General features: G+C 35.6%; 1 long non-coding RNA gene across 1 annotated transcript; it reads left to right on the top strand.

Annotated features, from left to right (window-relative positions):
- Positions 1–20,904: 20,904 nt before the first annotated feature.
- LOC110750944 (uncharacterized) lies at positions 20,905–23,562 on the top strand. Its single transcript, XR_002525814.2, has 4 exons — positions 20,905–21,240; positions 21,420–21,571; positions 22,165–22,624; positions 23,095–23,562. It is a non-coding gene; the product is annotated as an uncharacterized LOC110750944 (long non-coding RNA).
- The last annotated feature ends 1,966 nt before the right edge of the window (positions 23,563–25,528 follow it).

Below are 25,528 nucleotides of genomic sequence, written 5' to 3'. Positions count from 1 at the left end.
TAAACCGTGGTTTCTTTAAAATGACGTTGTACACACATAACAACGTCATAGTTTTTACAAAGCGACGTAAAAGGGTTTACAAACCGTCGTATTATAAAGGTATAACGACGGTAAATAATTCATAACTGACGTAGTTATCACAACTGCCGAACAACTGTGTATTTTAATAAACCGACATGGTTACTTTGGCGTTCTGAAAAAGACGTCGTTCTCTTTTTAATACTCGCCAAATGACTTTTGGATTTCCGATGTAGTTATGACGGCGCTTGTTTATCTAAACTGACGTTGATTATTAAAATATGACGTCGCTATGTATATTAGAACCAACGTTGTACTTCGATAATTTGTTTAAATATAATTTTTTCACGCGTTTTTTAACTCTCAGTTTTCAATTAGGGTTGCAGAAATTGTCTTTCTGAAAGCAAATGGGTTTGCAGAATGATTCCTCACAAGACCAAGCATGGGTTTGCTACATCCCCCTGTGTAGCAAGGGTGAAACCAGCTTTAGAACCTGCATGGGTGTTCCTGATGCTCGCAGAGACGGACTCAGGTGGTGGCTGTAGCTGGGAGTGGGCTTGAGGTTCAAAATGAGTAGGTGGTGTCTATTCATTCTGAACCTCAAGCCCTCTCCCAGCTTCACCCCAAAGGCACAACCCACAACAGGTTCTAAGGCTGGTTCCACCTTGCTACACAGGAGTTTTGAAGTTGATCACTGTGGAAAAGGGGACTACAATGTAACCAGGAATCGAGGAGTGAGGGTTCACACTTTGTTGATTTTGATTTTGATTTTGATTTTGATTTTGATTTTGATTTTCAGGAATCGAGGCTGTGCAGGAGCTTGAGAACAAGAGGAAGGAGAGGGCCCAGCTTGCATATGAGAGGAAGAAACAGTTGAACATATATTTTTCAGATGTATTTGCCAAATTTGTGTACATATATTGTGTAAATATTTAACACGAAGAGATTTGCCTTTTAAGATGAAAATGTTGTTGAGGATTGAGAATTAAATTTTGTTTTGTGTTAAAAAAGATATTAACAAAATAAAAGAAAAATTAATTAATTTTAAAAATCTATAAAAATAAGACGGCGGTTTACAGAGAAGGCAGACGTATAAATTGAAAAAATACGACGGTAATTTGAACTTAGGACGTGGTAAATAAACACGACAGTAGTGTTGTAGGTACCGTCGTAGTATACTCCAAAATAATAAGTCGATAAATTAATCTCTCGCGTCATGGTATATTATTTAACACGTCGTTTTTTGTAATATACCGACGTGTATTAATTACATTATACACGTTTAGGTCGTGGAAAATGGTTTGTACGTCGTTTTCTGTGTAAAAATGGCCATGGTTTTAACTTTAAACGACGTTTGTTTAAAAATTACGTCGTTTATTATAATTTAAAACGTCATTAATTTATTAACGCCGACGTGGTTTGTGGATTTTTAAAATAATATTTTATTCTATTTAATTCGAAATATTCATAATAAATTGAAAATAAATCCAAAAAATGCAACGTCAACTCCTATGAAGTCATTGAGATATTTTCTTCCCCCTTAAGCTTTAAAAAATTAAGTTTGAGTTATACAAATTTAAAATTAAAACCAAAAAGAGAAATATTTTCATGAGTCACAACATCACTTATACTTTCATGGTTTAGGGTTTATATAAATTTAGAAAAGGGATTAGGGTTTAGGGTTTTATGGACGAGATATTTTAGGACATAAAACCCTAATCCCTTTGGAGAAATTATTTTTTTTAAAAAAATATATATAATTGTGGTTTTATTTATTAGGGTTTAGGGTTTAGGTTATATTTGTCTATTAGGGTTTAACGACGGTAGTTTGGTTTTGCGTCGTAAGGATATTTACAACGACGTCATTTTTAAAATAAGCGTCATGTTTAGGTTGAACTTTTAACGACAATTGTGTTTTTGTTTCCGTCGATGTTTTTTAAAAAGCGCGCTTTCTAAAAATTTCACCTCGACCTAAAATTTTCAGATTTCGCTCTAACTCTTATACAAGTTGCCAAAATTTCTGTGTCCTAAAACATTTCGCTCTGCTCTCTCACTTCAACTCTAATTCAAAGTTGGTCTCTCCGTCGAATCCAAGTTGGCCAAGTTTACAACTCCGTCGAATCCAAGTTGGCCATAAGCTGTGAGCTCTGCCTACCTGTAAGTGCAAACCCTAATCATGCTTGTAAATTCATTGAATGATATTCAGTTCTGTGGTAAAGGATTTTGTGATTTTTTAATGTTGTCGACGGTATGGGTTAATGGATTTAATGTTTGATGTTTTCATGAATCGGGTTTAGGGTTTAATGTTGTCGGATCTTTTAATACTCTCTGTTATTATGAATCGGGAATGGATTTAATGTTTTCATGCTTAGTATATGTTGGTTTCGTGCTTAGTATTAATGTATATGTTGTGTTCTTAATACCCTACATAAAAATTAATGTATATGTTGTGTTCTGAATATATTCTGGGTTCTTGAAAATAAACTGGGATTTCGAAATCTTTTTTATGCATACGACCACGCTTGTTTTAACAAACCGTCGTCTATAAAAATATACCACGACGCTTGTTTTAACAACCGTCGTGGTTCAAGTTCGCTGGCGTCTGTTTCTTGCTAGCATTAGACGACGTTTTTTTAAAACCCGTCGTCTATATATGTGTAATACGTCTGTTGTTGTTTAAAAACCGTCATCTGTTTACTATATTATTTGCTATTAAAACCTTATATAATCTGCTATAGTGATAGTCATTGCTTGTCTTTTCACCTTATTATAGATAATAGGATATAGTGTCGGAGATGGATAAGTCATGGATGCACTCGGATAGAAGATCGAAGGCATATGAGTTAGGGGCGGAAGCATTTTTGCAATTTTCTGTAGAAAATCTTCTAACTACAACGCATATCTGTTGTCCATGTGTTAAATGTGCGAATTTGAAATTGTTTGGGGTTGGAATTATAAGGGATAACTTATACTTTAATGGAGTTGACCAAAGCTATAAGAATTGGACATTTCATGGAGAACCTTGGGAACCAATTGCAACTAGTAATGCTAGTAGAAATGTTGAAGAAGATGATGACCATAGTAGGTACAGTTTTGTGTCTGAAGAAATAGAGATGGATGATAATGATTTTGGTGATTTTGGATCCGATCCTTATGAGTTTGCTAATGTGATTGGGGATGGAGATCAACCATTGTACCCTGGTTGTAGAAAGTACACCAAGTTATCGGCATTAGTGAAGTTGTATAATTTGAAGGCAAAACATGGGATGAGCGATGTATGTTTTACAGAATTATTGATACTTCAGGGCGAGTTGCTTCCAGAAGGAAATACAATACCGACCTCTTTGTATGAGGCAAAAAAGACTTTGTGTGCATCGGGGCTGAGTTATGAGAAAATTCACGCATGCCCCAATGATTGCATCTTGTATAGGAAGGAGTATGAAGATTCAACTAATTGTCCTACTTGTGGTATCTCAAGGTGGAACGAAACCAAAGATGGATTCTTGAAAGAGGGTGTGGCAGCGAAGGTGTTGTGGTATTTTCCTCCAATTCCAAGGTTTAAAAGGATGTTTCAATCACATGAGACAGCTAAGAATTTGACTTGGCATGCTGCTAGAAAATCAATTGACGGTCAGATGTCTCATCCGGCGGATTCCCCGTCTTGGAAACTTGTTGATGATAAATGGCCCGAGTTTGGTAATGAGCCGAGAAACTTGAGATTGGCTCTTTCATCTGATGGATTCAATCCCCACAGTTCTCTAAGTAGCAGATATAGTTGCTGGCCAGTTATCTTAGTTACATATAATCTCCCACCATGGCTGTGCATGAAACGAAAGTTCATGATGTTGACTTTATTGATTTCCGGTCCTAAACAACCCGGAAATGATATAGACGTCTACTTGGAGCCTTTGATTGATGATTTAAAATCTTTGTGGGATGGGATTAGAGGAGTGTATGATGCACACATAGGAGAATATTTTACACTCAGAGTTACATTACTGTGGACCATTAATGATTTTCCCGCCTATGGAAACTTATCTGGTTGTGTTGTTAAAGGATATAAAGCTTGTCCAATATGCGGCGATGATACACCTAGTCACAGGTTGAAAAATGGCCACAAAATTTGTTACATTGGGCATAGAAAATGGTTACCAATTAATCATCCATATAGAAGGCAACGTGCAGCTTTTAATGGGAAACCTGAATATGGCACGCCTCTGGAGCCATTAAGGGGAGAAGAAGTGCTGCATATGGTTGAAGATATTAATTACATATGGGGATCGAAAAAAGGGGGAGGTGGAGGTGAAAATGATGGTGACAGAGTTTGTTGGAAGAAGAAGTCAAAATTCTTTGATCTTGAGTATTGGAAATACCTTCCAGTGAGGCATGTCCTCGATGTTATGTACATTGAGAAGAATGTTTGTGATAGTATCATTGGTACATTGCTGGAGATCCCTGGAAAAAATAAAGATGGGATTGCTGCTCGGTTAGATTTATTGAACATGGGGGTCAAAACTGATTTGCAACCCGAGTATGGAGAAAGAAGTACTCGTTTGCCTCCAGGGCCTTGGAATTTGTCAAGAGCAGAGAAGAGAGCGGTTTGCAATTCTTTCTATGGTATGAAGGTCCCTGAAGGTTATTCTTCAAATATAAAAAATCTTGTATCTTTACAAGATTCAAGACTTCTTGGCCTTAAATCACATGATTGTCATACCTTAATGCAACAATTGCTCCCTGTGGCAATTCGTTCTGTTTTGGAGAAGCCTGCAAGGTATGCAATAACTCGTTTGTGCTTCTTCTTCAATGCTATATATGCAAAGATGGTTGATGTTTCCAAGCTAGATAAGTTGGAAGAAGATGTAGTAGTTACTTTGTGTTTGCTTGAAAAATACTTTCCACCTTCATTCTTCGATATCATGGTTCATCTAGTAGTACATCTTGTCAGAGAAGTTCGTCTATGTGGGCCAGTTTATTTTAGATGGATGTATCCGTTTGAAAGATATATGAAAGTTCTAAAGGGGTATGTTCAGAACTGTACTCATCCCGAAGGTTGCATTGCGGAGCGTTATATAGCTGAAGAAGCTGTAGAATATTGCACTGAACATTTATCTGATATTAGTACAATTGGAGTGCCATCAAGTCAAAAGATAGGAGTTTCAAAGCCATTATCAGGTTGCACAGTGAGCTTAGTTGATCGGGACCTGTTGAACCAAGCACATCTATATGTCTTGGAGAATACGGAGGAAGTTCTACCTTATATCGAGTATGAGTTTTATTCCTTAAGTTTCCATTTTAAATTATTCCTTATGTTTATCTTATATGTTTGGGACCGTAATGCTTGAATTTTTCGTGTCATGTAGGGAACAGATGATCCACATCAAGGCCGCTTATCCAAAATTTAGAAAGAGAACAAAGTGGCTGCAAGATAAGCACAATAGCACTTTCATTCAATGGCTACACTTCAAGGTATATGTTATTCAATAACATATTGGACTTTTAATTTTCTTCTTTCTATGTTAGATTGAATTAAGATATGATTAATTTGCAGGTTCAAAGTGAACTTGATGAGGGAGGCAATCATGGGGTATTAGAAAATTTAAGGTGGCTAGCAGCTGGTCCAAACATGGCAGTGCCATTATATAGGAGCTATCTTATTAAAGGTGTTAAATTTAACATCAAGGCACAAGATGATGTGCGGACAGTTCAAAATAGTGGAGTTTATTTACTTGCACATACCATGCAAGTTGCTAGTGCCAAGGATAAAAACCCAATTCTCTCAAATATGGGTTTTTATGGTGTCATTCAAGAAATTTGGGACCTTGACTACCAAAAGTTTACAATCCCAGTCTTTAGGTGTGATTGGATAGATAGTACTTCCGGCCTTGTAGTCGACGAACTTGGATTTACCCTTGTAGATTTGAGTAAAATTGGACATAGGAATGACCAATTTGTTTTGGCTTCTCAAGTCAAACAAGTATTTTTTGTTGACGACCCGATGCATCATGGTTGGTCGGTAGTGTTATCAGCGCCTAATAGAGAATATAATGATGATGTTATTGGTGATGATGTCTTAGGTGATGTGAGAATTGAGTGTGAGCCATTTACTAGAGGGATGCCAAATGTTGACACATTTGATGAACTAGTGGGTGAGTTTGGGAGTCAAAATATTCGAGATGGGTGTGAAGATATATGGATTGAATGATGCTCTTGTAATTTATGAAATTATTTATGCCCTAAACAGCACTACTGTATGACATTAATTTTGTAATAAATTGTAATGTGTTTTCTTCACTTTCAATATGCAGGTTTTGGACACAAAACAATCAGTACATAAAATACTAGTTCAGTATTATAAAACGACGGTTCTTATAAAACTGTGAAAAACAGACGTCTGTTGTCATAAAATTGTCAATAAAAAACGACGTTTTGGAGCATTCAACGACGGCATTGAATTTACCGACGTCTAAAAGCGAACTAAAAGTGAAAAAAGACGACGTTATTGTGAAACAGTTATTAACGATATCACGTCGGAGAAGGATAAAGAGTCGACATGTAATTACAAATAACACGACTTCAGTACAATAATACCGACGTGTAAAAGGACAGATATCGAACCTGAACGTTACAAAAGACGACGTCTTGGATGGATTAGACAACTATTATTTTACTAAAGACGACGTATAAATAGAGAAACACGGCTGTCTTTTACATGATCACGACGTTGTATATCACATACTACGTCGTTTATAGAAATAAATATGTCGTAAGTCATGAGCCCAACATATTTTCCACGTCGGTTATGTAAATATATAAGACGTAGTAAATATTAATAACGTCGTATTTAATTTATTTAAAGACATAGTATATATATACACACGACTGTGTTTGTATAAAATAGGTCGTCTATTCTTCTAAATGAAAATTTTTTGGTTCATTTTTCAGTATACAGACGTCGATTGTTTTTGTAAATGACGTTGTTTATTACAACAACGACGGTGATTTACCTTAACCGCTATTTCCACGTCAATATTAATGGAAAAACTGAAGTAACAATACTATTTCACGACGGTTATATAAATATATTCGACGTCGTATGATTTAATAACGTCATATTTTATTTATTCAAAGACGTAGTGTTTTCTTTTACACGACGAATGTTGTATAAAATAGGTCGTCTATTCTTCTCCAGGACAATTTTTTGGTTCATTTTTCAGTGTACAGACGTCGGTTTTGTTTTGTAAATGACGTTGTTTGTTACAACAACGACGGTGATTTACCCTAACCGCTATTTCCACGTCAATATTAATGGAAAAAACGAAGTGGCATTACTATTGCACGACGGTTATATAAATATATTAGACATCGTATGATTTAATAACGTCATATTTTATTTATTTAAAGACGTATTGTATTCTTTTACACGACGTATGTTGTATAAAATAGGTCGTCTATTCTTCTCCAGGACAATTTTTTGGTTCATTTTTCAGTGTACAGACGTCGGTTTTGTTTTGTAATTGACGTTGTTTGTTACAACAACGACGGTGATTTACCCTAACCGCTATTTCCACGTCAATATTAATGGAAAAAACGAAGTGGCATTACTATTGCACGACGGTTATATAAATATATTAAACGTCGTATGATTTAATAACGTCATATTTTATTTATTTAAAGACGTATTGTATTCTTTTACACGACGGAGCTTGTATAAAATAGGTCATCTATTCTTCTCCAGGACAATTTTTTGGTTCATTTTTCAGTATACAGATGTCGTTTGTTTTTTTGTTAATGACGTTGTTTGTTATAACAACGACGGTGATTTCGTGTCGTGGTTTTACTTTGCAAAAGACGTCGATCGATTTTACGACGGTTTGAAAACCAAATTCACAACGGTGAATTCCCGTCGTCTTTTGCCTTTTTTGTTGTAGTGCCAATACATCATTGTAAGCGATGAGTTTTACTCGTGATGCTGTTCTTTTCGAATCGACGGGCCATGGGCCCGAATATGAGCTCAGAGCCCAAATCTGCAGTTTGCTCGATCTACCCTTGCGCGTGTTGGATAGATTTTACTCTATCTATTTCTCGCAAGTGCACGAATCAATTATAGTATAGGAATGCAAGCACGAGGTCGTTCCACAGAGACTTGGATGAAAAACACTTATTACAACTACTTAGACTCACAAGTAATCCTAAGACTAAACAGAATTTAAATGAAGTTGTGTTGAGTTTGTTGGAATGAAAACTACTAAAAGGAAATGCAAAACAACAAGTGACTGAAAACTACTAAAAGGGAATGCAAAATAGCAAGTTACCAGCAAGTAGATGTTTAGAAACTTTAGAGACAAAGGAGACAAGCACTAGGGGTTCAACTTCACCATGACAATCCAATTTCAAGCTACAAGTTAACAATCACCTAAGTTGATTACAATTTCTGGAGTTCGTTCTTTCTTATGTATGATTATCCATATGGTGTTTGGTTTTAATCAAGTACTCAGAAAACACAACTTAGCTATGGTGTTTAGTCTAAGCTATGAATCTGAATCCATTAAGCTTAAGAAGAACACAAAGGAACCAAGTAAACATTTAAACATGGTGTTTGTCCTAAATGCATTACCCACTCATTCACTAATCGATTCAAGAGTCATATGGTGTTTATGTAAACTTGAACTAGATAACCAACATGCATGTGTTCATAGTGGCCAGTTATTTAAACATGCATAAAGATTCAACTAAGAATAAGTGAATGAAACCAGAAAATTAGAAGTAATCAACAAGGGTAACATTAACTTGAAAACATGAAATTGTCTTGTCAAGTTACATTGAAACCCTAGCTATGGATTTAGCTGCTCATAATGGGAAAGAAACTAAGACAGAAATGAGAAAACATAATGAATGCAATAAGAGTAGAAAAACCCTTTTTCTGAAGTTCTTGTCCAAGGCTTCTCCAAGTGCTTCTCCACGTCTAATGCTTCTCCAAATCTTTCTCATATCTAGAAGGATGTATGACAGCCAAGGAAATGATTTGGGATGAGTTTGGGTGAGTTGTGATGGTAGAGAAAGAGGAAATTCGTAGGGAAGTGGAAGGAAGGTTTGCTGGAGCTGTTTTGGTGATTTGAGGCAGTTTAGAGGGTTGGGTTGATTTCTGGAGTGTTTAGGGTTGTGGGAGTGTTTGAGGATGGCTAGAGTGAATTGTGGGGTTGTGAATCCCAGGATTTGTGTGTCTTGAATGTGGAATGGAAGTGGTATTTATAGGGAGAGGGGAGTGATAAATCTGAATTCAATATGGCTAATGCATACAACACTTGTATTAGAAAATCAGAATTGGTTACTGCACTTCACCAATAAATCCCACCAGTAGCCATAGCTCATCTTCATGTCAGCATGACCAAGCTTCCATCCAGAAACCAATAGCTCATGCTTAGCTCACCATGACCAAGCATGGAATGAGCTCATCTGCAAGTCAGCATGATGAACAACTTCTTGGGCTTACGAATTGGGCTTGGCTGAATCAAATGATGACTTTAAGATGTCCATTTTGAAGTTTAGAATGTCTCTGATCCAACCACACAAGCATTGGCCCAATCCAAGCTCGGATGAAGAAGATAAGTCCGAAATGAAATTCTAACTCAATCTCCAGTTTTTGCACGTTTTAGCACCATTTTGCTTCAAATGCCTCAAGTGGTACCTAGAGCTCAATGAACTGAATAACAAACACAAAATGGATTAAAAGCACAAGTTTTACCTAAAACATAACCAAACAATAGGGTAGAGTGTTACAAAATGATACAGAATTATGCAAATTATTTAAACCCTAAACCCTAAACCCTAAATCATTAAAGTATAAGTGATGTTGTGACTCATGAAAATATTTTTCTTTTTGGTGGTCATTTTAAATTTGTATAACTCAATGACTTCATAGGAGTTGACGTTGCATTTTTTGGATTTATTTTAAATTTATTATGAATATTTCGAATTAAATAGAATAAAATATTATTACAAAAACCCACAAACCACGTCGGCGTTAAGAAAGTAAAGATGTTGTAAATCGTAATAAACGACTTACTTTTAAAAAATACGTCGTTTAAAGGCAAAACCATGGCCATTTTTACAAAGAAAACGACGTACAAACAATATTCCACGACTTAAACTATTAACTTCTCGTCGTCTAATTTCAATTAAATGACGTCGTCTATAGAACCCAAAGCGTCATTTGAATAATCTTTTACGTCTCTTTTTAAAAAACTATGATGTTGTTATTTGTGTACAACGTCATTTTAAAGAAACGAAGGTTTAGAAAGTGCCCTTGGGTTTTTCACAACATGAATACCTCAACAAATTGACGGTGCATTTTTTGGATTTGTTTTAAATTTATTTTGAATATTTTGAATTAAATAGATATAAAGACAAACAAACCACGTCGGCGCTAAGAAAAGAACGACGTTGTAAACTTATAAACGACTTACTTGTAAAAACAACCGTCGTGTAATGGGTATCGGGGACGTACATACTATATATCACAATGCAAACAATTAATTTAGCGTCGTCTGAGTTCCTTTTACGTCGGTTGTAAATGTACAGTCGTTTTTTTTATTCCTTTATTTTATTTATTAACCACGTTTGTACTCCATAAGATGACGGTGTTTGATATAAGTATGTCGTTGCAAGGTTTATTACACGTCGGTCACGCAATTTCCTTTTTTTTTAAATAATGAAAACCAATTTTAAATTCATAGGGAAAAAAAGAATGTACATTATACATAAAATTTGTACAAAAACTTGTCTAATTCTAACAAAATTTGTACATTTTATAAAAATGTTTAAGTGTTCTAAAAATCCTCTACTCCATATGAAGACAAAAAAACTCTGCCCATTCTTTCCTAACTTCTTCAATGGCTTCTTGGGGGTATAGCGCTTGATCCTTTCCCTTCGCAAACTGCAATCCATAAACAATGATTATTCTAACAGACGACGCTATTTTTCATTTACCGACGTAGTATATATATTCAATGACGGTATTTTTAATTTACCGTCGTTGAGAATACAAAAAACCACATAAAATAAAACTGAAAATTTTCTTCTTACCATCTTCTCAAACTCGAGGGAAGGATCCATGATGATGTCTCTCATAAAGCGCATGACATAATAGCCGCATTCTACACTGCTTGGTTGCTTTGGTGTGCCGGGCAGAGTTTTCCAAAGAGGTGCTTTATGGCCTTGTCTACCTATGTGTGAATTATACATTTTGATAGCACTGTTCACTATGTTTTTGCCCGCCTCATCCACAACTTGATTTACAGGCAGTGGATCCAGAAAATAGACGGTCTCCTTCTTTGCTCTCACAATGATCAAGACCCAATGACGGCTGCACAAAATAAATATAAAGGTTAAATAGTTTTATATGCAGTGCATCATACAAACAAAATCCTGTTAAGGAGGCTAACCCTGGATTGTAAGGCATCAGGAAAATCTGTTCACCATCTGTCTTTTGAAGTCGATTGGCTACGACACATGATCTTTCAGTTAATGAACCAACGTTGGCACTAACTTGAGCAGGGTCAATAAGGCCAACCATGTTCACCATATTTGCAGCTTTCAAATTATCAAATAGGCACCTATATATATGAAATGAAACCATGACTGTTTTTTTTTTCAACATAAAAGAGAGTGTGAAATGAATATTTGATAAGGACAAACCTCATATATCCTGCAACCACAGTAGCCCCAATTTCTTCCATGCCAGCAAACTGTGTAATATCTTCATGCAAGACGAAGGTAGTACGATCTTCACCAAACACCTCCTTCTCAATTGTAAAGGTCATAGTCTTCTCCTGAGGCTTTAGTGTCGTTTCCGCATAACGACAAAGGGATTGTAAAGAAGATGGAAACTCCAGCTTTGAATAATCTGGTACTTCAGTATTCTGTTTTAAGAAATAAAGCAACATAAAGTGACGTGATAAATCAATAAACACGACGGTTTAAATAAAAAAACATCGTCTGAAAATAAGTTACACGACGGGAAAAAAATACCGTCGTAATGAAGAATTTATTACGTCGTATAAAAAAAAACCGACGTCTAATTCAAATGCAAAATTCATAGATAATGAATTTACCTTTTCAATTTGCTCTTCTCCAACACTGGTTTTCTATTTTAATAAATAAAGAGATATACAAGAAAGCTTGTACAACAATTTAAACATTCAATTAAAACCAAAACTGCCGTGGAAATCCACGTCTGAAAATTGAAAAACAGATGAAAAAGGCAAAGTTATGAGAATTTACCTGTTCATCTATCTTTTCTTCTATCTTCTCTACTATCTTTTCTACATCCCCGGATTTCTGTTTTAAGAAATAAAGAAATATATATATGACATTGTACAAAAAGTAAAAAAAATTAAAAAGTAAAAAAATTAAATAAACCGTTGTGGTAAAGCATAACAGAAGACGGTATGTAAGAATTACAAACGTCTAAATATCATTAAACGACGGTAAATAATAAATCATCATCTAAATCACATAAAAATTTTCAAAAATTCAGATTCCAGAGAGTACCAGCCTTTTTTAGCAGAAACACAGATAACAGCAATTGCAGAGAAAAAGAGTGAGAGAGAGAGAGAGAGAGAGAGAGAGAGAGAGATACAGAGAGTGGGATTGTGTCAGTGAAGATAGCTTGTAAAACAAGTAAACTAAATACTACAATAACTCAATCCTTTCCACCGTCGTGGTATGAAACACAAACGACGGTTTATTAAAAAATTGCGTCGTGGTATAACTTTAAAACGGCGGTAAATGTAAACCGTCGTTGTTTTTTAATTTGAACGACTGTGATTCACAATAACGACGTCTAATGGCTTTTTGAAAAACAGAGAATTCAAAGTTCAGAGACGTTACCATTTCTTCCTGCTTTTCCCCATTCTTGGCAGTATCCTCCTCAAACTGTAGGGCTCTAACATCAAGAGCCTCAGAGCAGCTTGCTTTATCCGACATTGGATTTTTGGGACTTTGCCCTTAACCTTGGATTTGACAGGGGTTAGTATTCAGTTTCAGAATGCTTGGATCAAAATTGGGGATGAGTTTGGAAAGCTGACTCAGCAAATTTTCCCTCTTAGCTTCTACCAATTGCTTGGTTCTAGCCTCCATCTTTAAAGTCTCTTCTCTTGATCTCGCCTCCATTTTCAAAGTCTCTTCTTGAAGGACAAGTCTTACACTTTCCTTCAATTGATCGGCAAACCTTACCTTCTGTTGTCTAGGTAAATGGAAGTATTGCTTAGGGGAAATCCCAGCCCCTACCCCTCTAACTCTTCCTAGATGCTCGGGACCCAAAGCCAATGTGAACACATCATTACTTCCTGATACAGTAAGAGTGCCTTCAGAGACTTGTTTTTTCAATTCATCCTAACACAAAGACATAATAAAAAGTCAGCATAAGAAAACACACGACAGTTATTTATAAAAAAATGACGTATTATAACATTTCACACGACTCAATAACATAACAATCAACGTAATATAATATTTCAGACGACGGTACTTAACTACCGACGTGGTTAATTTATTAAAACGACGTCAATAATAAACTACCGATGTCTTATGATATAATTACAAAAAACAGAGTAGTGATTCCAAATTCAGACCTTTAACAACCTTTTTTTTAAAAATGTCGACGTAGTAAAATTTTTCACACGACCCAAAAATATAACAGAGTGAGTAGGCTTACAATTAATTTTGCTTTCTCTGCAACCTTTGGATCCGGGATGTTACCATGTTTGTCTTCTCTAGCTTTCTTCCATAAGGTAGATCAATCAATATCTACCCCGGGCATGGTTTCCTCCAACTAATCCTTCAAACCAGCATATCATTTTCAAGACAATCGATGATTGTACTCAAGTTTCTCCCTCCTCCGTGATTGTTCAAAATGCACAGACACAAATTTTTCAGATAACCTTGATGCTACAAAGGCATCCCAGTCAGCTTTCTCTATGAATTTGTATATTTCAGGGGGTTGCCTTAATTTCTCCTTCTCCTTGATGAATGGAAGGATATGATGTCTCGTTAGTGTAGACTTGAAATCCTTCCATTTCTTGGCAGCAGAAGATAACACCATTTTCTTGCTCCCTTGACCAACCACAAAAGCCATGTCAACGGCTTCCCAAATCTGCTCTTTTATATCCTTGGATATTTTAGCCCATTTCTTGTCCACAAGTGGGACTCTGGAGCGTGCCAACACACCAATGTAGGATTGCATCTCAGTATGTGCAGGGCCACATGCTTTCCCCCTTTTATTGTACTCAACAACAGGCTTGATTTTCTGAAATTTTCTCTTCACAACACGGGGCATTGTGCTTATACCCCAACTTGACTTTGGCTCCTCAGAAAATGTTGTCGTGCTGCCTAGTTCTGTCTCAGCAGACAAAACAAACTTCATCTTCTTCGAGGACTTGGCTTGAGGATTTACAACTCTAAGCTCCTTACATTCATTTTTTTTCAAGCCAAAGTCCTTACTTTGGGATTGAGAAACCATGGTTACAGACAAATCAAACCTGCAAGTGAAAATATTTCAGTGAAATTAAGAAAAAACACGACGGTTATTTATAAAAACCGACGTACTATAATATTTCAAATGACGTAAGAACAAAACAATCGACGTAATAATAAATTTTCATGACGGTAATTAACCACCGACGTGATTAAATATTACAACGACGTTAATAATAAACAACCGACGTCTTATAATATAATTACAAAAAACAGAGGGTTGATTCCAGATTCACACCTTCAGGGGAAAAAATTTTGGATTTTCATTTACTAAAACGACGTTTTTAAAAACATTCGACGTGGTATTGAAATTAAAATGACGTAAATAATAATATACCGTCGTCTCTACAACAGAAAAACAAATTTGGAAAAACATAAAATATTTTCAACAGAAAAATAATTAAAATGATTTTCAACAGAAAAATAATTAAAAAGATTTTCAAAACAAAAACCATTGTTCAGAGAAATCAAACCTGCGATGAATATATCCTAAAAAATCAAATACAAAAAAAGACAATCATTTTAAAAAACAACGAAGAACACTTTCACACGACGCTAGGATGACTGACGAACCGTCGTGCTCTATAAATCTAACCACGTAAATAACAAGCCACCATCGTCTTATTTAGTTGAAGTAAAAGAAACAGAGTAGTGTTCAAATTTGGAAACTTTCCTTCTTTGTCTGCAAATGTTATCAAACTTGGAAAGAAAAAATGTAAAAAGATTTAAAAAATGAAAATGATATGCGCATGCAAAACATGAACAAAAATTGTGAGAAATGCTTACCCTTTGCGTGCAATGAAAGTTTTCTCCTGAAGTTTGGTGTTTCAGTTCAGAGATGAAGACGAAGAAGAGAGGAAGATGAAAAGTTTTCTTTCGGAGATACAGAAACAGCGCTTTGAGAATGAAAAATGAGAGAAGCTTGAAAGTTTTTCTCGGGTTTGGAAACAGTGCAAGTGTAGGTCAGGTAGGCGAAAAGTTTAAAATATTAACAGACCATTTCATAAAACGACGCCTAGTTTTAAGGAAACGCCCTAGTATGTGACATTATATGGCGCTATAGGTTTATACCGCCCTATTACATTAGTTTCCACGAAGCCTAGTTTTAAGGGAACGCTGTTTTTATATCCAATTACACGACACATTTTTCTTCAAAAAGATGTATCCTGTCATTTTCAAATTTACCCAACGACCTTATACTCAATAATAACGACGTGAAAAATAAATAGCATGTCGTTTTAATTACGCATACCGATGTGTAACTTTTTTAATTACACAATAAATTCGTTTTCCAAAAAATGACAACATCGTTTTTTTATATAGCGTCGTTGTGAATTAATTTATACAACCTTATTTTAGGTTTAAACGACGTTTATGTTTTCATATAAACGTCGATAATTTAATATAACCGACGTGGTATATAAGATTAGTTTATAAATAAGGGTTTTTCTGTCTTTCTTTCGTCTTCATTTTTCAATTAGGGTTTCAACTTCTTCTTGCCCTTGGCTTTGTCTCACCTCTCTGGAGGCACATCACCTCTCTGTCCCACCTCGCTTTCATTTTTCAGTTTGGATGTTGATGTGTGTGTGCGTTTGTGTATCTGAAAGACACAAACATGCACACATCATCTAAAAAATTGTCTTTCTGCTGCGGCCGTCATTTTTCTAAAAGCAAATGTTTTGGATGTGGATGTGTGTGTGCCTTTGTGTATCTCAAAGACACAAAGACACACACATCATCCATTTCTAAAATATTGCCTTTGTGTGTTGGTTCGATTATGATGAGGAACAGAGTTCATTCTGGTAAGACTTCACTTTAATTTGATAGTGACGACGGTTTCCTATATAAACCGTCGTGGGTTATCACAAATCTTGTCATACTGTTTATCTACCGCTATAGGAAAAAAAATCCAATAAATAAATCTTAAAAAGCAATTAAAATTAAGACGACGGTTTATAGATAATGATAGACGTATAATGGTAAAAAATTTGTACGTCGTTAATTTAACAAATCGTCGTGGTTAGTACAATTATGCGAACAGTAGAGTTATGGATACCGTCGTAGTATACTGTAATTAAAAAGTCGATAAATTTATATTTACAGTCGTGGTAACTTAATTTAAATCGGCGAATTTTTTTGTAATTAACACGGCGTCTTATTTTTAAATCGTCGTCTTTACTTTCTACGGCGGTGATTTCATAGCTACAGTCGTTGTTTTTAGGTTCAGATTTTAACTCGGAACAAAAGCTTTGTAATAAGACGACGCTTTTTTAATTTGGTGCGTCGTGGTTTAAAAATATCTATGCGTATACCGGTTTTTTAGGTGTTTAAGTTATGTTTCTACGACGGGTTTCTATTACCGTCGTCTTTTAAAAAACAACGACGGTTTTTTGATCTACCGTCGTTGTTTCCTGGTCGTCTTTTGCCCTTTTTGTAGTAGTGCCTTGGTTAATGCAAATATTAAGAATTAAAATTATTAACTAAATGAGGATAATATGGTAAATTCATGCTTTTTCATATTAAAATTTTTTTAAAAAAAAAATTTTTGGATAATGGGGTCCTATTTTTGTGGAACACAACTACCCATTATCTTTTTTAATTCTAAAAGATAAGAAAAAAAAAAAAACAATGTATTGAATTAAGTCTTGAGATACTATAGATCTTTTTTCCATGCTCGATTTCTGTATATAAATTTTTTAAAATCATTCTTTGTTTTATTTAGAGTGAAATACCTTTTTGGTTACCAAGTTTTACACAAAAATTCAATTTGGTCATTAAGAAAAAAATTTAGCCAAATTGGTCATTGTGTTTTCCGAAGTTTACAATTTATAGACATTTTGTTGTCTTTCGTTAAGTGCAGTTTTTGTTTATATTTTTTTAAGAAGCACCTCGAGTCTTATCTAATGGACGTAGTTTCTTCGGGGTGTAATGATGACACATGCTAATGTGCTAGCTGTAGCTTCGGCTATCATGAACATTGTTCCTGGCGTTGGAAGCAAGGATGATTATCTGGCATACCTTACCCTCGCTCATATCGTTGAATTAGCGGAGGTATGGAGAATATGTAAGCTGGCTATATTGCATGGCTGCAGTAATTCAATGAGCATTTTTTATATATTTATGATTCTTATCTTGTTATGTTCTTATATCTCTATGCTACTTGATTTAACAAGTTTTATTACACTACTACAAAAAGAGAAAAAGACGACCAGAAAAAGACGACGGTAACAAAATAACCGTCATGGATAAGTGCCTTAAACAACTAAAAAATGGAGGTACTGTTGAATATTTTTTAAAAACGACACACACAAATAAAAAAGTGTCGTCTTTTTAAAAAGGTTTTCTTAGAGTTAAAATATGACCAAAAAACAACGACAACAGGTATGAATCCACCGACGTAAAAAATAAAGACGACAGTTCACCAAAAAACCTGATGTGTTAACTCCTAACTAAACACGACCAACTGTTCTTTGTCCGCGTTGTATAATATAATGGAATCCACGTCGGTATACTACGACGGTGCCTTCTCTGTAAAAGGCCGTCTTAATTTTTACTTCTTTTTAAGATTTAATTATTTTTTAATTTTGGTAGCCTACGAAAATTAAAATGAGATCCCAAGAGGTATGATATCTTACCTTTGAGATCTTTGGATCCTGATCATAATCGAACCACCAAAGTGAGAAAGACAATATTTTAAATACACAAAATCCAAAAAGAAACCAGAACTGAACTGACCACTGCAAACTTTGAGAAAGACAATTTTTTGAAAGTTAATGATGTGTGCGTCTTGGTGTCTTTGAGATACACCAAAACGCATACATCATTAACATCCAAATTATTGTCTTTGAGATGTGAGAGAGAGTGATGATGTATGTGTGTATGTGAGAGAGGAAGACGAGCCTCCAGAGAGATCAGAAGAACTTGGAACCCTAAATGAAAACTGAAACTGAAAGAAAGAGTCAAATTTATACAATAAATCTTTAAAACTCACGGCAGTCCTTATACACACACCGCCGTCTAATTGTAAAAAACCACGTCGGTTATTCTGTAATGGATTCCACGTCGTATAATTTTATGGAATCCACGTCGGTATATTACAAAAAAACGACGTGTTAAAATATATACCATGACGCGAGAGATTAATTTATCGACTTATTATTTTGGAGTGTACTACGACGGTACCTACAACACTACTGTCGTATTTATTTACCACGTCCTAAGTTCAAATTACCGTCGTATTTTTTCTATTTATACGTCTGCCTTCTCTGTAAACCGCCGTCTTATTTTTATTGCTTTTTAAAATTAACTAATTTTTCTTTTATTTTGGTAATATCTTTCTTAACACAAAACACAATTTAATTCTCAATCCTCAACAACATTTTCGTCTTAAAAGGCAAATCTCTTCGTGGTTTCTTTTCTGCCTTCACCCTCAGCTTGTTCAACTGTTTCTTCCTCTCATATGCAAGCTGGGCCCTCTCCTTGCTCTTGTTCTCAAGCTCCTGCACAGCCACAGATGAATATTTAATAGGAGCAATATTTAATAGGAGCAATATTTAAAAGGCAAATAATTTCAGATAATCAGATAATTTCCAAAAACAATAATTTCAGTTCACGAAAACTAATAATTTCAGAAAATCAAAATCAACAAAGTGTGAAAAGCTCACTTTAGAGCATCAGGAATGACCATCCTTTTTATCTTATCATAAGGAGCATCAGGAACACCCTCGTATGCCTTCAAACAGGCAAGTGCGGCTGCAAACCCATGCTTGGTCTTGTGAGGAATCATTCTGCAAACCCATTAATCGGTGCATAATTACATATCATTTTGTATCCTTCTAACTTATGATTTGGTTATGTTTTTGAGTTAAACTTGTGCTTTTAATAAGTTTTGTGTTTGTTTCAGTGTATTAAGCTTGAGACTCATTAAATGCATTTTGGAGACAAGTTAGCTCAATGGTGTTTGCAGATCAGTCAATTTCACGGATTGGACTGTACTTGCTCAAAAAGAACCAGATAACGAGCCATACATCATTGAAAAGATGCGGAATTCAAGTTTCTAGAGAATTTTACGGTTCATGATTCCAAGTCTCCTAGAGAAAGTTATACAAGTTTTGGCAACTTAAGGTCAAATTCGGCAGCATCTGCGTTACTGGGCCAAATATCACATTTGAAGGGCTTTCCGATTTTTCCTTGAGCTGGGCTGCATATGCTTGGAAAGATAATTCAAAGAGCTTCAAGATCCAGATTTTTCCAGATTTTGGAGGAGCGAAGATCAAGCCCAAAACAAGCCCACAATCTGACTGCAATGAAGTCAATTCCAGTCTATTTTCGGCAGTCAACTTGCAAGGCCCAAAACGTACACTTTTACTGCTCATATGAGAATACATTCTTCATAAAGGTTGTTCCAATGGGTGTCTATTATGACATATCCAAATTTGAGCCCCATTGGATATATATTGAAACCTCAGGCCTTCCTACACCAAGCCTAGTTCAGAAGAATCGTTTTTTCCAGCAATCAAAAGAAAACCCACATGGGTTGGCAGCAAAAGGCAGCTACAATTGAACACATTTGAAATCCCATGTGAAGAAAGCTTGAGGTGCAGCAAAAGAAGTATGGGATGAAATTTATTCCAACCACACTAACATAGACAAAATGAAGTGGGAGTTATGGATTGTATTAAAGGAGGAATGGTGGTGTTGGAATTCATCATGATGTTCCTCCCTCTTAGCCCTATAAATAGAGAAGTCTTCAAGCTTCAAAACACACCCCAAGGGGGGAGCTCTCAAACACTTCTCTAGAGCTCCCTTCCCTTCTCTCCCTCAAATTCTCTTAGTTTCCTTTCAAGTTGTCAATTGTTGTAACAAAATGATTTTACTAAATTTTCCTTCAAGTTTTCAAGTTCTACTTTAATTTTATTTGTAATGTACATTCTTTCTTAAGTATTCAAGTTTAATTAGTTTCCAAGTTTCAATTATAGTTTTTGTTCTCATTCATTATGCTTATAAGTTAATATGCTAGTTTGAATGATTGATCACCATTTAGGCTTGCATGTTAGCTATCTTGGTTTGAATTAAGAGTAGACACCATGCTTTAATTCGAATTCACTACTACAAATATTCAAAAAGACAACGCTGAATACACAACGGTTGGCTTCAAAATCGTTGTAGTTAGTTCTTCCACAACGGTTATTACTTAACCGTTGTTAAAAGGGATTTTTAAGCGTTGTTGTTTAGGGTATGTGGTTTTTTTATTTTATTTCACAACTTTCCATAACGGTTTTCCTTTCAACCGTTGTAATTGACGCTTTAAAAAAAAATCACGGAGTGAACAGTGACTCAATATTTTTTCTTATGCCCCGATAGTTCTCATTTTCTCTTCTCTCTTCTATCTCTTGTCTCTCGCGTCTACCTCTCTCCACCTTCAGACCTCGTCGCCTCGCCTTCGCCACAACCATAGACAGAGAGACTCTGTCTCTCGTGTCTCCCTCTTTCACGCTTTCTCTCTCTCCTTCCTCTCCTGTCTCTCTCTCCTCCCTTCTTCTAGTTCAGAGGGTTTTGGGTTTTAATTTTAGGGTTACTGATTTGGGTTTTAATCTAACCATTTGTTTGTGTGCTTGTAAAGGTGATGGCGTCGAAACGGATCTTGAAGGAGCTGAAGGACCTTCAGAAAGATTACTTCATGCAGCGCTGGTATTTTCCATTTCCAAACCCGATCTGTTTCCTCTTCTTTTTCATTTTGATTTTGCTAAAGTTTTAATTTTGTGTTTTTGGGTAAGAATTGATGTAGGAGTTTGTTGATTGCCTCCTCTTTGGAGATTTGGCTCACGTGTACCATCTGATTTGAGCTTCCATCTCTTTTGACATCACAGGACTCAAGTTTTACCCGCAAATTTGCGGAGCTCTTCGGAAATCATAAAACTTCAAATCGAACCAAAATTGCTAGTGAGTCTGGGAGTCTTTGCTACGCGGAAGGATATAGATTTCAGGGCCATGGCTCTCAATCTGCGGCAAAGGCAAACAGGTAAATTGCTCTCTTGGCCATTTAGTTGCTCTAGATCTCTGTTTCAACCAAACCAAGGATGTAAAAATGAAAATACTGTGGAATTAATCGAGAACCCGTTTAGCTAATAGAGAAAACACAGGTAAATTTATAGTGGAATTACCATTGGAGTTGATTAAATTTGCTTACTTTGTTGTGGGTTTTTGTTATTGAATTTGATCTGTGGTTTTAGTTTGAGAGCTGTTTTTTTCTGCTTAGAAAAAGAGGAACTGAAATGTCATATGCTAAACGAAATTTTATTTGATTCGTCTGATTGGGTTTGCATATATTCGATTTAGTTTTCTGAATTTTTAGTAAAGTATTGAATTTTTATTTGATTCGTCTGATTGGCTAAAAACCGTTGTCTATTAACTTTATTGTAGTAGTGTTTCTTGGTCATATGTTATCACGTCATCATGAAACCTCCTTTCAATTGTTACTATGGACTGCTCTTGTTGGTTCTCTTATTGTTGAGTGATTTGACATGTATTCAACTTCTGTGTGCATTCCAATATGGTTAACGTGTGTTTCTCATTTAAGCTGATAATATTCATTTTTTAATCATGTTGGTGCAGCGATATTGCTGTCATTGCGCAAAGATAGAGACTCCCTAAAGAACTAGGAAGAAATCATTCTAGCATCAGATGGAGCAATGGTAGCAAGAGGAGATCTAGGTGTGCAGATACCACTAGAACAGGTCCCAGCAGCCCAGCACAGGATTGTTCAAGTTTGTCAGCGGCTAAATAAGCCAGTCATTGTGGCTTCTCAATCTCAACTACTCGAATCTATGATTGAATATCCTACACCAACTAGAGCTGAAGTGGCTGATGTTTCTGAAGCAGTGAGGCAGCGAGCTGATGCTTTGATGCTCTCTGGTGAGTCTGCTGTGGGCCAGTTCCCGGAGAAGTGTTAGTCTGAGGATTGAGAGATGGTGGAGGGAAGAGAAACATCATGAAGCTATGGAACTCCCAGGCGTTGGATCGTCATTTTCAGACAGTATTTCAGAGGAGATTTGCGTTTCTGCTGCCAAGATGGGTAAGCATTATTTGATTGATATCTGTCACTAGTTTTACTAAATACGTTTCCAAGTGAGGTAAGCTCAGCAATTATCCATGTGTTACGTAAAATGCATATAGCACATCTGCAGAGAGAGTCTTGATTCAGTATTCTGCTAGTATGGATTTTACACCAGGATGTACCATTTATACCAAGTACATACCATTTCCTCTAAATTGTGTTTTTTAAACAGCATTTCAGCTTCATCTATGTATTTGTACATTTTTTGTTCATTCATGTCTTGATTGATTCTTGTCCTCCTCTATAAGAACTTATGTTATGGTACATACTAGTTCGTTTCATGAGACTCTGAGTCCAGTAGTGCATGTACTTATGTTCTCGGATTTTTCTTAGCACTAGACGATCCATGTTTCAATATATATTAATATGCTTCAACTATAGTATCTGCTAAAGTCTAATGTTGTATCCATTTTGGAACTTATCTACAGGTGTATCAAGAAGCCTTTGGTCCTGCCTAATGATCTCCCCCAGTCGACATTGATATTCAGAACCTGAGCCTCATCCAAAACAAGAATTTTCCTTTTCTTTAAGAGCACTTGCACTAGGCAAACAAGCTGCCTCTGTCCAACATTCCAGTTTTCTCCATCTTCAGCAACTGTTTTGGTGGAAATATCAACCTTGTGGAATAATGCTCAACCTTGACCTTAAGTCCTGCAGACCTATCTTAGCAATATCAAGTTTTGAACATGATTACGTGGCAATCACTTTGATTGTCATTTTGTGAATGGTAGAATTTTCACATAGAATGTACAAAGTTTTAGATTCTGTGGTTGGTAGCTTTGGGATGTACGTACTAAATTCAAAGCTTTAGATTGCATGTAGACCTCAAATTGTTGTAATTGAACAGGTTCGAATACTTTTCATATTGAAATATGAATACATCATTGTTCTACCTATATTCGTTAATTTTGGAATGCAACAATATTAATTAATTTTTAAATCATATTCAATACTGAAGGAATATCATTAACTACAACGGTTACCCATTCAAACCATTGTAGAAATCCTCTTATTACAACGGTTAGAACCAACATCCATTGTATAATAAGAACATTTACAACGGTTATTCTGAAAATCGTTGTGAAAAGTTATCAATAACCGTTGTAGAAAGAACCATATTACAACTGTTATTGAACAAAACTGTTGTTGAAAGTGACTTACTACAACGGTTTTTCTCAATAACCATTGTTGAAAGGGCCATATTACAACGGTTGCTTTGTATACATGTTTTATTTGTGAGAATTTACAACGGTTTTTCTTAAAAACCGTTGTTGAAAGTGACATATTACAGCGGTTTTTGACCGTTGTCATAAATAGGTAGAAAAGACGACACTCTTAACCTCAACGGTTTTAGAACACTTTCAACAACGGCTAAAAACCGTTGTCTATTAACTTTATTGTAGTAGTGATTGAACTATGAATAGGAAGAGTATGTATGGACATTCGACAACAGGGATTAGATACATGCTTGGTTGTTTAAATTGTTCTTATATGCTTAATGGGTTCCTAATGCTTAATTTTAGGTTAGACAACAAATGATCAAATTAGGGAATTAGGAACACAAGGTTATGACCAAACACCATGGCTTAATCATACTTTAGCTAGAATCAATCCGTTAATCTAATTGAACTTGGGAACTTATTTGCTTGAGTTATTTCTTTTTTTCTTGTTTTATTTATTTTCTTTTTCATTTCTATTTTGTGTAGGGGAAACAAATTGGATCATTCAATCACCAAACCTCGTGGGATCGACCTCGCACTTACATATGCTATACTACCGAACGGCTCGTGCACTTGCCAGTATCACAAGTTGAGGATGCAGCTGAATCCATTTTGGTGCAGCTGAATCGACGCAACACCCATGCTTGGTCTTGTGAGCGAAATAAAGCAGAAAACGCAACTAAAAACATTTGCTTTCAGAAAGACAATTTTTTAGAATTTGATGAGACAGAGCCCTAATTGAAAACTGAGAGTCAAAAATCGGGTGAAAAAATCATATTTAAACAAATTATCGTAAATATCCACGTCGGTTCTACTATACATACCGACGTCATATTTGAATAATCAACGTCAGTTTAGATAAACAAGCGCCGTCATAACCACATCGGAATTCCAAAAGTCATTTGGCGCGTATTAAAAAGAGCACGACGTCGTTTTCAGAACCCCAAAGTAACCACGTCGGTTTCTTAAAATAAACAGTCATTGAATTTAAAAGTACAACGTCAGTTTAGATAAACAAACGCCGTTATAACCACACCGGAATTCCAAAAGTCGTTTGGCTGTAGTGGTAACCACGTCGGTTATGTATTATTTACCGTCGATATAACTAAATACTAGGGCGGTTTTTAATAAAACCTTCGTAGTATTGAACTCTGGGAAAATATATAAACTTTTCGTCACCTGACCTAATGTTTTACGGTTTTCTCTTACCGATAAAATATCTCAGTTTCCCTCTCATTTCCCAAAAGCAGCATCATCGTCTGAATCTCGTCATCGTCTTCGTCTTCGTCTCCAAATCACCATTTTCTTACCTCGGAAGGAAACTTTCTTTTTACTCCAAAGGTTTTTTTCTCAATCTCTTCACTTTTTTTACATTTCATTTGAAAGCCGTCGTTGTCTGGAAACAAGATTCTGTCAAATTGAGGAAATGTTTCACTGGGTTTGATTAAATTCATAAGTCCATACTCTCACGACGGAAATAAGATTAAACCGTCGTCTGGTGGGAGAAGAACAGTCGTTTTGTGTTTGATGTAGTAAATTTTAAACCACGTCGGTTCTTAGGATGAGTAACAGACGTGGTGTATACATATTTACGTCATGAACTATATAAAACCGTCATCTTATACCCAAACATGGTCTGAGA

Source organism: Prunus avium, chromosome 6, assembly GCF_965620075.1.
Source record: "Prunus avium chromosome 6, drPruAviu1.hap1.1, whole genome shotgun sequence".
Classification (NCBI taxonomy): domain Eukaryota; kingdom Viridiplantae; phylum Streptophyta; class Magnoliopsida; order Rosales; family Rosaceae; genus Prunus; species Prunus avium.
Note: the sequence above shows the minus strand (reverse complement) of the source record. Positions and strands in the feature narration are given on the sequence as shown.